General features: G+C 40.6%; 1 long non-coding RNA gene across 1 annotated transcript; it reads left to right on the forward strand.

Moving 5' to 3' along the window:
• The first annotated feature begins 2,088 nt into the window (after positions 1–2,088).
• On the forward strand, positions 2,089–16,245 carry LOC130919361 (uncharacterized). The gene is made up of 3 exons (XR_009063950.1): positions 2,089–2,261; positions 15,989–16,141; positions 16,214–16,245. It is a non-coding gene; the product is annotated as an uncharacterized LOC130919361 (long non-coding RNA).
• The last annotated feature ends 341 nt before the right edge of the window (positions 16,246–16,586 follow it).

The following is a 16,586-nucleotide window of genomic DNA, read 5'->3' on the forward strand; positions in this document are numbered from 1 at the left end:
TGACCCCATATTGAAGGCTGAGGACAGAAGGGACGGAATGACTTCTACTCTTAGTTCCACCCGGGCTACCCTCACGCTCCCATCGAATTGCCTCACCCCGCACCTCGAGCAATGTAGCCGTAGGCTGCCTACGCACAAACTGTTTTAATTCGCGCCGCAAAGCACCATCAAGTACATACTCAATAAATTGGTCGCGCAGCAGGATGTCCGAATTTGGCATGTCAGTGGGTGCACAATGTTTTACCGAAGCCATGAGAGTCATCAATGCCAGGGAAAACTCCAGCAAGGTCTCCCCCTCCTGCTGCCGCCGAGAAAAGAATGCCTCCTGCAAGGCCACATACGAGTCAGAGCAGCCGTACAGCTCCTGTAACACGGCAATAATTTTGGCAGGGTCCGCTCGCTCGGCAGTAGATCGAAATTTTATCTCCTCCCGGGCCTCCCCCTCAAGGTGATCAAACAAGAAAAACGCCTGATCGGCTGTAGACAAATGGCGTGCTCTCATACATGCTTGAACCTCTTCCACCCACTCTGTTAAACCCACCCCTGTTCTTCCCCTAAACATTGGACATCTACGGTCCCTGGGAACAAACACTAATCTCTCCATAACGGTGGCCGAAGATTGTGCAGAGGCTGACTCGGAAGTTGAGGGCCCCATGTTAGGGCTAGGCCTAGCCATGGCCTGTTCCCGCCGCAGCTGTTCATTTTCTGCTCTCAACTGGGCAACTATATCCCTCAACTCCTGCATTTCGCCTTCCATAGCTGCACCGTTTAAAAAGAAAAAAAAAATTTGGGGGCAGTTATGGCTAGGGCGCTACCACGAGCAAAAAAAAATATATATTTGTAGAGTGGTGAGGTTTACCGTTCTAACCACAGATAAAAACAAATGTTTAAAAAAAGTTAACCCACGAGACCGACTGCTGCTTTGCCTCTCGAAGTTAAAAGACACCCTCCTCAAATGCAAAACCAACGAGGGGATTAAAAAAAAATAAAAATAAAATAAAATAAAATTTAAAAAAAAGCCTTTGCTCTCAATGCACAGTCCTGCCAACAACGCCAGAATGTGGCAACACGTGGTAATTGGAAGATTAAAAATTTGCCAGACAACGCCACCCTGGATTTGTCCCAGGGAAAAGATTTTAAATTTAAGGTCAGCAAGGTTCGTGCTGCAAGGAGAGCAAGAGGCAGTTCTGCGTGGTACAAATTGTTTATTTTGTGAATTAAAATAAATAAAAAAAACTTCCAACATAAAGGGATAAACCCACGGGGCTGGGACTTACCAGTGGTAGGAGGGGCGAACCCCAAGAACACTACAAAACAAACCCAAAACCAAAACAAGATGTCACTGCACAACAGGGGTCGCCAAAACTCGCACGCCACCAACCACTGGAAGCCCCAAGCCCTAAAACAACGGAAAACGAAACAATGAGGATCATAAATAAATTGGCAACAATCTCATTTGGTGAATTACAGAAAGGCAAAATAAAATAGCGACTAAAATTGGACCCGTATCCGGAAGTCCAAGGGACGTGGTACGTGCGATACCAGTTCTTTAAACGCGGTAGAGCCGTGCGTGCACGCAGCCAGACAGCCCCGCAAGGTGACGTCCACTCAGCACGGCGATGACATCCGCTCCGCCCAACCCGGAAGAATTGGGCATGAGCTTTTAATGTAGGCAAAGCAGCAGTGTCTCGTATTAGCAGTCGCCACGCAACCTGGCCAGCCTGCAATCACTCCATGCGATCCGAGTCAGTGATCCTGCATGACAAAGTTAGGAGGTGGATTCAACTTTGTCTCACGCTAAATAGCGCCAGATGTCACGCATTTACACCAACGGCAGCAGGAGGAGATTCTCGCTGGTCGTCACAAAACTGGCTGACAGCTGAAGGAGCACAAGTGAGGCAATAGGATGTGGGAAACCTCGACACCAAAGAGCAATTGATGGGGTCAAGATAGTTCCCTCCTTATATAAGAGGGTTCTACCAGCTGATTGGCATTCAGGGCTGATTAGCCCAAAGTGACAACAGATGGACAATCTGACCCTACTGCCACAATAAGCCAATATTTCCCGGCAGTGGGCAAAACGTCACATTTTTAGCCAATCAAATGTGAGTATCTCAGCTTGTCCCACCCAATTATCACAAATTGGCTACCCACTGTGCTACGTGGAGCTAATGGGGAAACGATCTTTATTGGACCCACAGAGTCAAGCAAGTTTTGTGAATCTCTGACTGAGAAAGGTGGAAAACTGCAACATTGAACAGGTACAGAAACTATGAAGAGTGTGTCTTTCCTCAAACACTTTTTTTTTTTTAACATCTGTACGTGCTTGGTGTGACTGGTGGCACGTTTGTAGCGCGAATGACTGCTTATTAGCTTGCTCAATTTTATGTGTTTAAAGGGTATTTTCTCCATTATCAGAGGCTTGAAATACGCGATTTGCGTACTTCAATTTCTGCATCAGTCATTCACATGAAGGTTAAAAGAAAAAAAAGTTGAATTTTCTCTTTTTACAGGTTCTTTATGAACAGGAGATGACACACAATTCAGCAACAAAAAGAAGCAATGAGTATCTAATAAATACATTTATTGAGGAAAGAATAATTCAAAGCTGGCCAGCCAGGACAAACGTCCCCGGACCCCCACACAGGTGCCCTCGAGAAGATCTGACCCGAACTCTCAATGCATACACTTTTTATTTCCAATGCGAATAGGTAGGCCCCCATGTTAACCCATGGAGTGGCTCACTAGAAGTGGAATTTTACTAGGCAGCTGTGTTACCTGTTAATGACCTTAGATCAGAGAAGAAGCTGAGAGCTGTGTAGATCTTATCTGGTACATAATGATATAGAAATAGTGAACCAAGTACAATGAACAATCATATGGCAACAAATATCTCTCCAAGGTATCGCTCAAATGGTACAGTGCCTGCTTAGCATGTGAGAGGTGGTGGGATTGATGAGATGGAAAAAAAAATATTGTTCAAGAAGTGTGACATTTCAGGCAATATATTTGTTTTACAACGTCCCTTAACTTCCAACTGCAATTAGTTTAAAAAAAAAAAAAAAAAAAAAGCGGGTTTGATTCCTCTACTAGCAATGCTTTCAATTGAATACTTTAACGTAATAATGTAACGTGACCAACAATGTTAAGTCCATAGGTTTGCGCAGTCGGTTCTGCTATGAGGCTTGGTCATTCGATGGTTATTCTACTATCTTTGAACACTTGTACATTCAGGCAAAAATATCGGCACTGTCGAGGACACTGGTGAACGTTAAAAGTTTGACATCTATGCCTTAAACACTTGGGAAAAATTCAAGCCGTGCAATAGATACAAGCAAAAAACTGTAAAAAACTAGGATTAGGGATGTCCCAATCGCATATTTTGCATAGGAGTCACCTGATTTTGAGAATCTGCGGACGCAGAGTCCCGATCCGATACCGGAGAAATTTTTTTGTTTTATTTGAACAAAAGTCTTCCGCTTTTTCCGGGAGTGTTGCGGAGTATAAAAAGTATGTATTTTTGTATCTTTTGGCAATGTCATTGTATTTCTGTATTATTGTGTTACCTTTTAGCACTTAAAAAGTAAAGAAAAAATAAGGCCTGAACAATATTGTAAAAAACTGACATCGCGATATATATTGCCAAGGCTCCGCACTTACTTTTTGCATTCGTTGCACTGGTGCACCCAATTTTTTTCTTAAGATGCACCAGCACAAAATGTAGGCGCAGCCACATTTTTCATCGTTTCACCTTTAACGCTATACTTTCACTCTCCATAACATTCATTAATCTTCTGAAACGCTTATCTTCACGAGGGTCCTGGGGGTGCTGGAGCCTAACACAGCTAACTCCATGCAGAAGGCGGGGTACACCCTGAACAGGTTGCCAACCAGTTGCAGGCACATATAGACACAGAACCATTCAAGCACATACGCACACCTACGGACAATATGGAGTGTTCAATTAGCATACCAGGATTTTTTTTTTTTTTTTTTTAAAGATGTGGCAGGAACCCGGAGAAAACCCACACAGGCAAAGGAAGAACATGCAAACTCCACACAGGAAGGCCTGAGCCAGGATTGAATCCACGATCCCAGCACTGTGCGGTGGACTTGCTAAACACTGTTTCACCGTGCCACCTTCATAATGTGAATCATCTATAAACAAGAATAATGTAGAAAAATGCTTAACTTTATTTAAATCTTTATTGAGTGAGTACACTCAAATTCACTCATGCTTTGATGCTCACAATGCCGAGAACAGCCTCTCTACAACAAAGATTGAATAAACGATGAGTAACACATTTGTGCCTTTCATTGTAGAGCCACCGAGCCTTTTCTCGCTAGATCAAAGCAACAAACCTGTCAATCATTGTTAACTTGAATTAAAAAAGGCCGGCTGCACTGATAACCAAAAAAGCAGCAGGAGGGAGGGTGAGAGGCTGTATGAGCATGAGGCAGAAAAACAAATACAGTGGTACCGTGACATTCGATCATTTCGACACACAATCTTTTCGACATCCAACGTAAAATTTGACTCACCATTTGTTTCTATATCCCACGACATGCTCGAAATACGACAATTTTTGACAGCGCCACAGTTTCTTTGTTTTCCCGCAAGACTGAGGCACAGCAGATTTTCTTGGGAGAGAAACCAACATAGGCTCCAACAATGTTGGTGTAGGTGGTGAAAAAAGGTGACACTTACAATTGAAATGAAGTTGGAAATCATAGAAAAAATATGAGCATGGTGGCCGCGTCTGTGAACTGGCTTGACAAATACGGCTGTAGAATGTCTAGAATCTCGACGGTCCTGCACCGAATGACCTCCGTTCGCTAGTCCTCATAAGTTAAGGTGACGATTATTAAGGTGGTAAGTGGTAACATCTCCAAAAAATCGCCAGCTTTGTCAGTTTTTTCATCATTTATTTCAGAACCTGTAAAACACAACATGCCTACTGTCCACCCCAGCTGAACAAAGTGAAAGTAAAAAGTCCTCCCTCACTCGGTGAAGTATCAAATCCGCCACGCGGTGCGTTCAGGTACACCACGCAAAACACATCCGCCACATTAGAACCCGATTCGTTACATTATTACAGGTATTATTATTACTATTATTATTAAGGTTGTTCCGATCATGTTGTTTTGCCCCCGATCCGATCCCGATCGTTTTAGTTTGAGTATCTGCCGATCCCGGTATTTCCCGATCTGGTTGCTTTTTTTTTTTTGCTCCCGATTCAATTCCAATCATTCCCGATAATTTTTCCAGATCATATACAGTTTGGCAATGCATTAAGAAAAAAATGAATAAAACTCGGACGAATATATACATTCAACATACAGTACATAAGTACTGTATTTGTTATTATGACAATAAATCCTCAAGATGGCATTTACATTATTAACATTCTTTCTGTGAGAGGGATCCACGGATAGAAAGACTTGTAATTCTTAAAGGATAAATGTGACTTTGTATATTGTGACTAAATATTGCCATCTAGTGTATTTGTTGAGCTTTCAGTAAATGATACTGCAGCCATTTAACTTCTGCCCAAATGCATGATGGGAAGTGCAACCATGACTGTGCGTAGGGGCACCAATTGATATATCTTCTCTGCGTTGGGAAAGAACATAAGGTGATAAGAAAATGATCAACTATTACTACTACCCTTCTTCCCCACATTGCCTCCCACGTTGTTTTTAATTGCTGAGAGAGGTATTGTTAGGTTTCAGCCACTTAAAAAATTGTTCCAAAGGCTGTCAAAATTCTCTGTAGAAAAAAATAAAAAAATAAAAATAAAAAAATGCATGTCCGATATTTTTTTGCCAATTCCGATACTTTGAAAATGACATGATCGGACCCGATCGATCGGGATGCCATTAATATCTAAACTCCTGGCAACAAAAGTGAGTACACCCCTTTGAAAAAACGTACATCCCTAAATGTCCAAATTGAGTACTGCTTGTCATTTCACCCCCAAAATGTCATGTGACTCGTTATAGGAGTGCTGTCAGCATTGCTGCAGAGATTGAAGAGTTGGGGGGGGGGTCAGTCTGTTAGTGTTCAGACGGTACACAAGAAAGCCCGCCCGTCTCATTAGACCATAGGACATGGTTCCAGTAATCCATGTGCTTTGTTTACATGTCTTCAGCAAACTGTTTGCAGGCTTTCTTGTGTACCATCTGCAGAAGAGGCTTCCTCCTGGGGTGACAGCCATGCACACCAATTTGATGTAGAGTGTGGCGTATGGTCTGAGCACTAACAGGCTGAACCCCCACCTCTTCAATCTCTGCAGCAATGCTGACAGCACTCCTGTAACAAGTCACATGACATTTTGGAGGGAAAATGACAAGCAGTACTCAATTTGGACATTTAGGGATGTACTTTTGAGTTATTTTGAGGGGAAAATAAATTAACTCTATTCTATAAGCTGCACACAGACTACTTTTCATTGTGTCAAAGTCATTTTGTCAGTGTTGTCCCATGTAAAGATATACTTAAATATCTGCAGAAATGCGAGGGGTGTACTCACTTTTGTGATACACTGTATTTAGGATTCAGTGTAGGTTTTCAGGCTGTGGAACAAATTAATGGGATTATAATGTGTTCTTATAGGAAAATCCTGCTCGACATACGACCATTTCGACTTACAAACAAGGTCCTAGAACGAATTAACTTTGTATATAGATGTATCACTGTTACTGTATATATTTTTTTAAAAATCAAATTCCGATCCTTTTCACATGATTCCAATCCTCTGAAAAATGGCGCGATCACGTGATCGGATCGGGACATCCCTACTCAGGATAGACCTGTTGGCATGAGGAAACTTTTGCAGTTTACAAATACATAAACAAGTAACTTTAAGGACACTTCGTGTTAGGTAGGATTTTCACCTTTAATCTGACACATTATAATTAGCAATTGCTCATTGTCAGTCATGTTAATTTTCTATTAGCGTCTTTTATAAAAAAAAAAAAAAAAAGTGGTTGATTCATCATTATTTAAAATAGGTAATGTCGCCGTTAACGCTTTCTTACGGTGTTCTATTGCAGCGACAGAGCAAGGTGATTTTCCTTTTACTGAACAGGTACTATTTTTCCCAACTTTCCTTCGCTTTTCCTTTCCCTTCCAAATTGACTGGCTGTCCATTTCCTACACTGCCATTTTCCCCGTGTTAGCCTTGCCCTGCTGCAGCAATTAGTTGAGACAATCACAGGCTAAGAGTACCAAAGATTTATGGCTATGCTCCTACAGGTCCCATTGGCCCATTGTCTGCTCCATCGATCCACAGCCCTCAAATCAAACTCAGCCAACCTCCATCCTTGTTCGGCGCCACTCTGGCCTCCCAACCCAGCAATTAGCTTAATCGCCACTGTGAATAGGGAGAAGTGGCCAGGCAATTCTTGCATGTGTGTGAGAGTGAGAATGCATGGAAGAAGAGTCCACATAAATGAGAACTAAACCACTGACTTTACAAGAGTGAGCGATTGTCCCCAACCCCTCTTGTCCTTTGGGGGTAGTTAATTGTCTTAAAGTGTATAAGTCATCACCTGATTTTACTCGTACTGGCACCATTAACAGTCTGGGAGTTTCTGTTACATCATCCACATAAAACACACCCTGATTATCTCATGTCTGAATCGTTCTTGATTGGTGATTTGCAAACCCCAACTTTGTTTAAGTGGGTACTCCATCAGAATTTGAACCTTCAACATCATCTAGTCATAAACATCAGTGAGATTATATTTTGGCATATACAGTGCCTTGCAAAAGTATTCGGCCCCCTTGAATCTTGCAACCTTTCGCCACATTTCAGGCTTCAAACATAAAGATATGAAATTGAATTTTTTTGTTAAGAATCAACAAGTGGGACACAATCGTGAAGTGGAACAACATTTATTGGATAATTTAAACTTTTTTAACAAATAAAAACCTGAAAAGTGGGGCGTGCAATATTATTCGGCCCCTTTACTTTCAGTGCAGCAAACTCACTCCAGAAGTTCAGTGAGGATCTCTGAATGATCCAATGTTGTCCTAAATGACCGATGATGATAAATAGAATCCACCTGTGTGTAATCAAGTCTCCGTATAAATGCACCTGCTCTGTGATAGTCTCAGGGTTCTGTTTAAAGTGCAGAGAGCATTATGAAAACCAAGGAACACACCAGGCAGGTCCGAGATACTGTTGTGGAGAAGTTTAAAGCCGGATTTGGATACAAAAAGATTTCCCAGGCTTTAAACATTTCAAGGAGCACTGTGCAAGCCATCATATTGAAATGGAAGGAGCATCAGACCACTGCAAATCTACCAAGACCCGGCCGTCCTTCCAAACTTTCTTCTCAAACAAGGAGAAAACTGATCAGAGATGCAGCCAAGAGGCCCATGATCACTCTGGATGAACTACAGAGATCTACAGCTGAGGTGGGAGAGTCTGTCCATAGGACAACAATCAGTCGTACACTGCACAAATCTGGCCTTTATGGAAGAGTAGCAAGAAGAAAGCCATTTCTCAAAGATATCCATAAAAAGTCTCATTTAAAGTTTGCCACAAGCCACCTGGGAGACACACCAAACATGTGGAAGAAGGTGCTCTGGTCAGATGAAACTAAAATTGAACTTTTTGGCCACAATGCAAAACGATATGTTTGGCGTAAAAGCAACACAGCTCATCACCCTGAACACACCATCCCCACTGTCAAACATGGTGGTGGCAGCATCATGGTTTGGGCCTGCTTTTCTTCAGCAGGGACAGGGAAGATGGTTAAAATTGACGGGAAGATGGATGCAGCCAAATACAGGAACATTCTGGAAGAAAACCTGTTGGTATCTGCACAAGACCTGAGACTGGGACAGAGATTTATCTTCCAACAGGACAATGATCCAAAACATAAAGCCAAATCTACAATGGAATGGTTAAAAAATAAACGTATCCAGGTGTTAGAATGGCCAAGTCAAAGTCCAGACCTGAATCCAATCGAGAATCTGTGGAAAGAGCTGAAGACTGCTGTTCACAAACACTCTCCATCCAACCTCACTGAGCTCGAGCTGTTTTGCAAGGAAGAATGGGCAAGAATGTCAGTCTCTTGATGTGCAAAACTGATAGAAACATACCCCAAGCGACTTGCAGCTGTAATTGGAGCAAAAGGTGGCACTACAAAGTATTAACGCAAGGGGGCCGAATAATATTGCACGCCCCACTTTTCAGTTTTTTTATTTGTTAAAAAAGTTTAAATTATGCAATAAATTTTGTTCCACTTCACGATTGTGTCCCACTTGTTGTTGATTCTTGACAAAAAATTACAATTTTATATCTTTATGTTTCAAGCCTGAAATGTGGCGAAAGGTTGCAAGGTTCAAGGGGGCCGAATACTTTTGCAAGGCACTGTATTTGCATTGGTTGACATACAGTATCATAGTCATTAAGAAAATGGCTTTTGGGCAGATTGTTAGCGTTAGTAAGCTTTACTGCATGTTATCAGCAAACTGTTAACTGACTCAAAAAACCCTATATGATTTTTCACCCTTTACTTACTAAAGTTTTTCGAGTGCTGAAGAGGAAAAGTTCTTTAGGTCATGGGGGAATAGATTGGATTTGACAAGGATCGCCCACATTTTAAGGTTATGGCACCTTTAGTGCGCACTTGACATTTTATTGGACAGGAGAGCACACGTACAGTCTCAATGAACTTTTCAATCTAGGTCCACGCATTTTCTAATTGTGAATGAACTTCGTATAGGTAGAAGACGATCGTAGACAAACTTTGGATGTGTGTGACAATCAGTAGATCCTAGTCACTGGAATTTATAGCAAAGTGTTCTGTTTAAGGTGAGCATTTAAGTAAAGTAGTATTGTACTTTTTCGTAAAGATGCATTATAAATAGGGGTCTGACATTTTGACCAAAGAAAAAAAGTAGTTTCACACCCTGAAGTTGATCAATTAGGTCGAGGAGCCTGAGGATAGCACTGGCTGACAGATTGACTGATATAATGGGTTGAGAAAAGGGCTTCTGGTAGTTTATAAAGCAGTCTGAATGCTACGATATATTGGACAGTAAAAATATGCAGTCCAGAAATAATACACACTGCTGGACAAAAGTATTGGACCCCTGCAATTCTGTCAGATAATGCTCAATTTCTTCTAGAAAACGATTGTGATTACAAATGCTTTGCTAATAAAATCTTCATTTATCTTGCTTGCAATGAAAAAATACAACATAGAATGGATATTTTTTTTTTTGAATCATTATCATTTTATACAAAACTCCAAAAATGACCCGGAAAAAAGTGATGGCACCCTTTGAAAACTCATGTGATGCTTCTCTAATTTGTGTAATTAACAGCACCTGTTACTTACCTGTGGCACATAACAGATGGTGGCAATTACTAAACACACTTGCAGCCAGTTAAAATGGATTAAAGTTGACTCAACGTCGTTCCTGTGTGCTCGTGTGTACCACATTGAGCATGGAGAAAAGAAAGAAGACCAAAGAACTGTCTGAGGACTTGAGAAGCTAAATTGTGAGGAAGCATGGGGAAACTCAAGGCTACAAGTCAATTTCCAAAGACCTGAATGTTTCTGTGTCTACCGTGCGCAGTGTCATCAATAAGTGTAAAGCCCATGGCACTGTGGCTAACCTCCCTAGATGTGGACGGAAAAGAAAAAATGATGAGGGATTTCAACTGAAGATTGTGCAGATGGTGGATAAAGAACCTCGACTAACATCCAAACAAGTTCAAGCTGTCCTGCAGTCCGAGGGTTCATCAGTGTCAACCCGTACTATCTGTTGGTGTCTAAATGAAAAGGGACTTTATGGTAGGATACCCAGGAAGACCCAACTTCTGACCCAGACATATAAAAAAGTCCAGCTGGAGTTTGCCAAAACTTACCTGAGAAAGCCAAAAACATTATGGAAGAATGTTCTCTGGTTAGATGAGACAAAAATATAGCTTTTTGGAAAAAGGCATCAAGTTTACAGGAAAAAAACGAGGCCTTCAAAGAAAAGAACACGGTCCCCAGAGTTAAACATGGCGGAGATTCTCTAATGTTTTGGGGTTGCTTTGCTGCCTCTGGCACTGGACTGCTTGACCGTGTGCATGGCATTATGAAGTCTGAAGACTATTAACAAATTTTGCAGCATAATGTAGGGCCCAGTGTGAGAAGGCTGGGTCTTCCTCAGCGGTCATGGGTCTTCCAGCAGGACAATGACCCAAAAAACACTTCAAAAGGCACTAGAAAATGGTTTGAGAGAAAGCTTTGAAGACTTCTAAATTGGCCAGCAATGAGTCCAGACCTGAATCCCATAGAACACCTGTGGAGAGATCTGAAAATGGCAGTTTGGAGAAAGCACCCCTTCAAATCTCAGAGACCTAGAGCACTTGATAAAAGAAGAATGGTCTAAAATTCCAGCAGAGCATTGTAAGAAACTAACTGATGGATACCGGAAGCGGTTGTTTGCAGCTATTTTGTCTAAAGGTTGTGCTACCAAGTATTGGCTGAGGGTGCAAATACTTTTGTCTGGCCCATTTTTGGAGTTTTGTGTAAAATGATAATGATTTATTTTTTCCCCCCATTGTTTTTTGTTTTTTCATTGCAAGCAAAATAAATAAAGATATTACTACCAAAACATTTGTAATTGCTTTCATTTTCTGGGAGAAAATGAGCATTATCTGACAGAATTGCAGGGGTGCCAAAACCTTTGGCCCGCAGTGTAGTGTACATAGTAGCCCCACTCGATTAGCATTTTTTGACAAAAAGAGATTTTTAAGGATAGATGTATGCCTACAGGATTTGCAGTTTCCAATCTGCTTGCCATCATTTCTTTTCAATCAATATTCTTGATAAATGGTCCATGGACATGAACAGGGGTGGCCCTGTTATCCAACTTGCTCTATTGGAGATCATGCTTATTGACAGTAAAGATGGCTATCTAGAACAAAGGGAGCCATATTGAAATATGAGTATCCATTTGTGATAAATGAGTCACAACTCTGGTTTGGTCTCATGGGGACACGGTGCAGTACTGCTCCATTGTCAGAATGCCATAAGGGAATACAGTGGTGAGACTTAACCGCTAACAGGAATACAGTTTAGGGAAACGGTATTGGTATATACAGTCAAGTACAAACACAGCTCTGGCAATACACTTGGAAGTGAGTCCGCTGAAAACATTTCACTTCGTCATCCTAGCTGTGCCGCGCTTTGGTAGATTCAGTTTGGTTACAAACATCCATGGTTTAGCAAGCAGCATGTGATGCCCAACGTAACCACTTCCATAAGGTCTTTTTTTTTTTTTTTTTTTTTTAAATAATACATCAAACTTGCGGTGTATTTTCATCAACAATAAAGTTTTGCACTGTTCAAAGATAATATTTGTGTAACTAAATAGTAAAAAATACCAATTAAAGGTAATTTTTTTTTGGACAATTTAGTTCACAGTATCGTGTTTTCAAATTGCAACGTGCCCAAGAACATATCTTATTTTGAAACGGTGTTCTGCCAAAATATGCTGCACGGCGAAATGTCCATGTGCGCTTAAAAGCAGCAAGTACTTATTATTTTCGTTTTTGAGTCTTTTTTTTTAACCTTTCCATTGCCTCAAAATACTGTGGGTGTGTGTCTTCCTCTGATAGCTTTTAAGCTTTGTGTTTTCTTGCGGTAGCGTTTAAGCAGAGAGTTTATCTCTTGACCACAGTAGTCACATAATGCATTTAAACCAACCTTATTTGATATTATGTTTAAGTATTTTCTGAGGGCATGTTTTGGTACGGCATCTGAACAAAACAAGCAGAAAGCGCACGGTAGTGCATAGCATGTCAAATTCACCATTGGTAGACGTTTTGCCAGTGTAGGGTATTTTGGCAGAACAACGGTATTAACAAAGAACATTTCCGACAAACAAAATTCATAAGAACAAGAATTTTTTTGTGTTTGAATTGTTCAAAAGAAGTGAATTCTTTATAAGAGGAACAACTTGAAAAAGTTCAGCTGCAGTTATTTTGTTGAGGAAATCGTGCTCTTTCGTCTATTCAATGTTAAAAGGTGTCTGCCGTTTTGGCACGTTTGTTAGCACTGTTGTAAATGTTGTTGTTGTTTGGTGTGCCCCTCACTGTTGAAGTGAGAGAAAACACCATGGAGAGATCAAAGGAGCTGTCTGAGGCCCACAGAAAGAAGCTTGTAGACGCTTATGAGTGTGGTAAGGGATTTCAAAGGATCTCAAAAGAATAGAAAATCAGCCATTCCACTGTCCGGAAAATGGTCTACAAGTGGGGGACATTCAAAACAACTGCTAACATGCCCAGGTCTGGCCGTCCAAGCAAGTTCACCCCGAGAGCAGACCACAAGAAGCTAAAAGAAGTCTCCAAAAACCCTAAAATGTCATCACGGGACCTACAGCAGGCTCTTGCTACTGTTATGGTGAAAGTGCATGCCTCTGCAATCAGAAAGAGAAGTCACAAGTTTAACCTTCATTGGAGGTGTGCAAAGAGGAAACCTTTGCCCTCCAAAAAGAACATGAAGGCCAGACTGAAGTTTGCCAGAGTGAATGTAGACAAAGACCAGGACTTCTGGAATAATGTTCTATGGACAGATGAATCTAAAATTGAATTATTTGGACACCAGAACAGAGGACATGTTTGGCATGAAACCAATACAGCATTCCATGAAAAGAACCTCATACCCACTGTGAAGCATGGAGGTGGAAGTGTCATGGTTTGGGGATGCTTTGCTTCACCAAGACCTGGCCAGCTCACCATCATATAATCCACCATGAATTCCATAGTGTATCAGAGGGTGCTTGAGGAACATGTGAGATCATCTGTGGAAAAAAATTAAAGCTGAAGCGAAACTGGACCCTGCAACATGACAATGACCCAAAACATACCAGTAAATCCACCAAGGACTGGCTGAAAAGGAAGAAATGTTGAGTCCTGGAATTGCCGCATCAAAGCCCAGATCTTAATCCCATTGAGATGCTGTGGAGTAGGCCTGAACGATATATCGTTTAATCATCGCCATCGCGATGTGCGCATGCGCAATAGTCCCATCGCAAGGACGTGCGATAGTTTTTTCATTTCATTTTTTTTTAATCCACAAACATTTGTTTTGAGGAAGGAGAGCGCACAGCTTCTCTTTCCCTCCAGCAAGTCATCGGCTCCTCCCCCTCCTCCTGCGACAGCGGAGTGGAGGGAGGAGGGGCCGAACAGCAGAGCGGAGGGAGGAGGGGCCGTTCTCAAAGTGAAAGCAACCAAGCAACACGTTAAAGTAAGGAAACGAGGCAAGACCGTCTCCAAAAGGAGTTTTGGAAGTATTTTGGCAAGAACAAGACTATAAGGGACAAAAAAACAGCCCTGTCGACAGTGCCTCGCCGTGGTTGCCTCAACAAGAAGTAATCTGTCGAACATGTGGGACCATTTAAAACGCAGGTATCTATGCATTCCTGCTACGAGCTTCCCATCAGAGGCTTTTTAGTACAGGTGGGAACATTGTTACGTGCCAACGTTCTTGTCTCAAGCCTGCAATGGTGAATAAACTAGTAGTCTTGGCCAAAAACCTATGAGACCCAGTTGAGAATTGCTGAGCAAGGAAGGTGGACGATATGCAGACAAATACATAACACAGCTGCAGAAATGTCTTTTCTTCTTTTTATTCATGTGACAGCTGTCAGGAAGGCAGGAAATTTGGGAGTTAAAATGGTTCTGTTATTCATCAGTTATTTGCAGTTAATCAGTTCAATTATTTACAAGTTCAATTGAGTTTGTTTCTTTTATATTTAAATTGATTGTAAATCGTATTTTTCAAATAACTATATATAGTACTGCTGCACATAAAGTTTTGACACTTAATATTTTTGTTTAAATATTTTTACAACTTTGTTGCCGTTTTGCAGTTTTATATTGTAATATTTTGTGTAAACAACTCAGGGGACTAATGCACTTGCACTTATATTAGTCAGATTTAATATTTAAGTTCAAATATGTTGACAACTGTTGTTTTACTGAGGTTTTTATTTATTGTTATAGTTTGTGAACAACTCTTTTATTTGTCATATTTAATTTTTTTGTTCAAATATGTTTACAGTACAACTTTGTTGTTATTTTACAGAAGTTTTTATTTATTGTTATATTTTGTCAAAAACATAGGGGACTAATGCACCTGCTCTTTTATTTATCATTTAATGTATTTGCTGCTGTTGAAGTGTAAAATATTGTGTTCAATAAATGATCGATTTTGTGCAGACATGGCTTCCTGGATCCCTTCATACAGCAATCTTCATCATTCACAAATGAAACGGTATTATATGAATACACTGTGGTCACAGTGTGTCATATAAAGTATTTCCAAACAGCTATTCGAGTCATCTAGTGAAAATTTCTTTAAAAAAAGATATATATATATATTTTTAATATCGCAATATAATATCGCAATATATTGCAAACTTTAAAAAAAATCGCAACAATAGTTTTTTCCAATATCGTTCAGGCCTACTGTGGAGTGACTTGAAACGGGCTGTACATGCAAGAAACACCTCAAACATCTCACAACTGAAAGTATTCTGCATTGAGGGGTGGGGCAAACTTTCTTCAGACCAATGTCAAAGACTGGTAGCTGGCTACAAAAAGCATCTCACTGAAGTTATTTCAGCCAACACTAGCTATTAGATGGTATGGTGTCCTCACTTTTTCATCAGTTAGAATATGCAATTTTGTTGATATACAGTATTTGGTTTAATGAGTGAAACAATGTTAATTTTTGTTGTTTACTAGCAATTAAATCACTTTCTTTTCCAGAGATAAAGAAAAACAAGATCAGACATTTGATATCTGAACATTTCTTAATAAAGAACAGAATATTTATTGGGGTGTCCTAATTTTTTTCAGGACTGTATATTTGTTTTATTTAGACATGTATATCTGTCTACAAAATCACAAGTAACTTTCCCTATGGGTAGTCTAGCTTTGATTGATGACACTGGTCTTGTTTTTAGGTTGCTTGGGTGATGCTGCAGGAGGAATTTGCTCGCTTCATGGCTGAGTACAAAGGTAAAGACCGGGATGACATTTTTGACAAGCTGAAGGAGGCCTTGAAGGACGAGAGCCTCAAAAGGCACAAGTGGAACGAAAGGGCCATAGACAGCTCGGTAAACACACTGTCAACATATTGTAGTTATGGCCATTTTTTTGGTAATGTTTTTACAATGTTCTTTTTGTAGTATGTGTCATCTGACAGTGACGTCAGACAGACGTGAGTAACTACAACCACTAAATGCCAAAATGGTTCATTAACATTCATCATTTTGCTGCATTCATTTGTAAATCACTATTCATGTTGTAAGGTAGGTTGAAGGAAATGATTTATTTCATGTATATTATCAATTCCTCCACTGCCGTGGCAAAAACATTTAAACATTACATGCATCTATCAAATGGCCAGAGCACAGATTTATGCCAAGTGTTATGCTTTTCATTTAAAAACGTGGGGGAAAAGAATGTACATATTAACCCTGCATAGCTGGGTGTCAGCCCCCTATATTGTACTTGCTTTCCTGGGATTCCTCTGGCACATTTATAGAAGAGCATTATCAC

This window comes from Corythoichthys intestinalis, chromosome 7, assembly GCF_030265065.1.
Source record: "Corythoichthys intestinalis isolate RoL2023-P3 chromosome 7, ASM3026506v1, whole genome shotgun sequence".
In the NCBI taxonomy this organism is placed as follows: Eukaryota; Metazoa; Chordata; class Actinopteri; order Syngnathiformes; family Syngnathidae; genus Corythoichthys; species Corythoichthys intestinalis.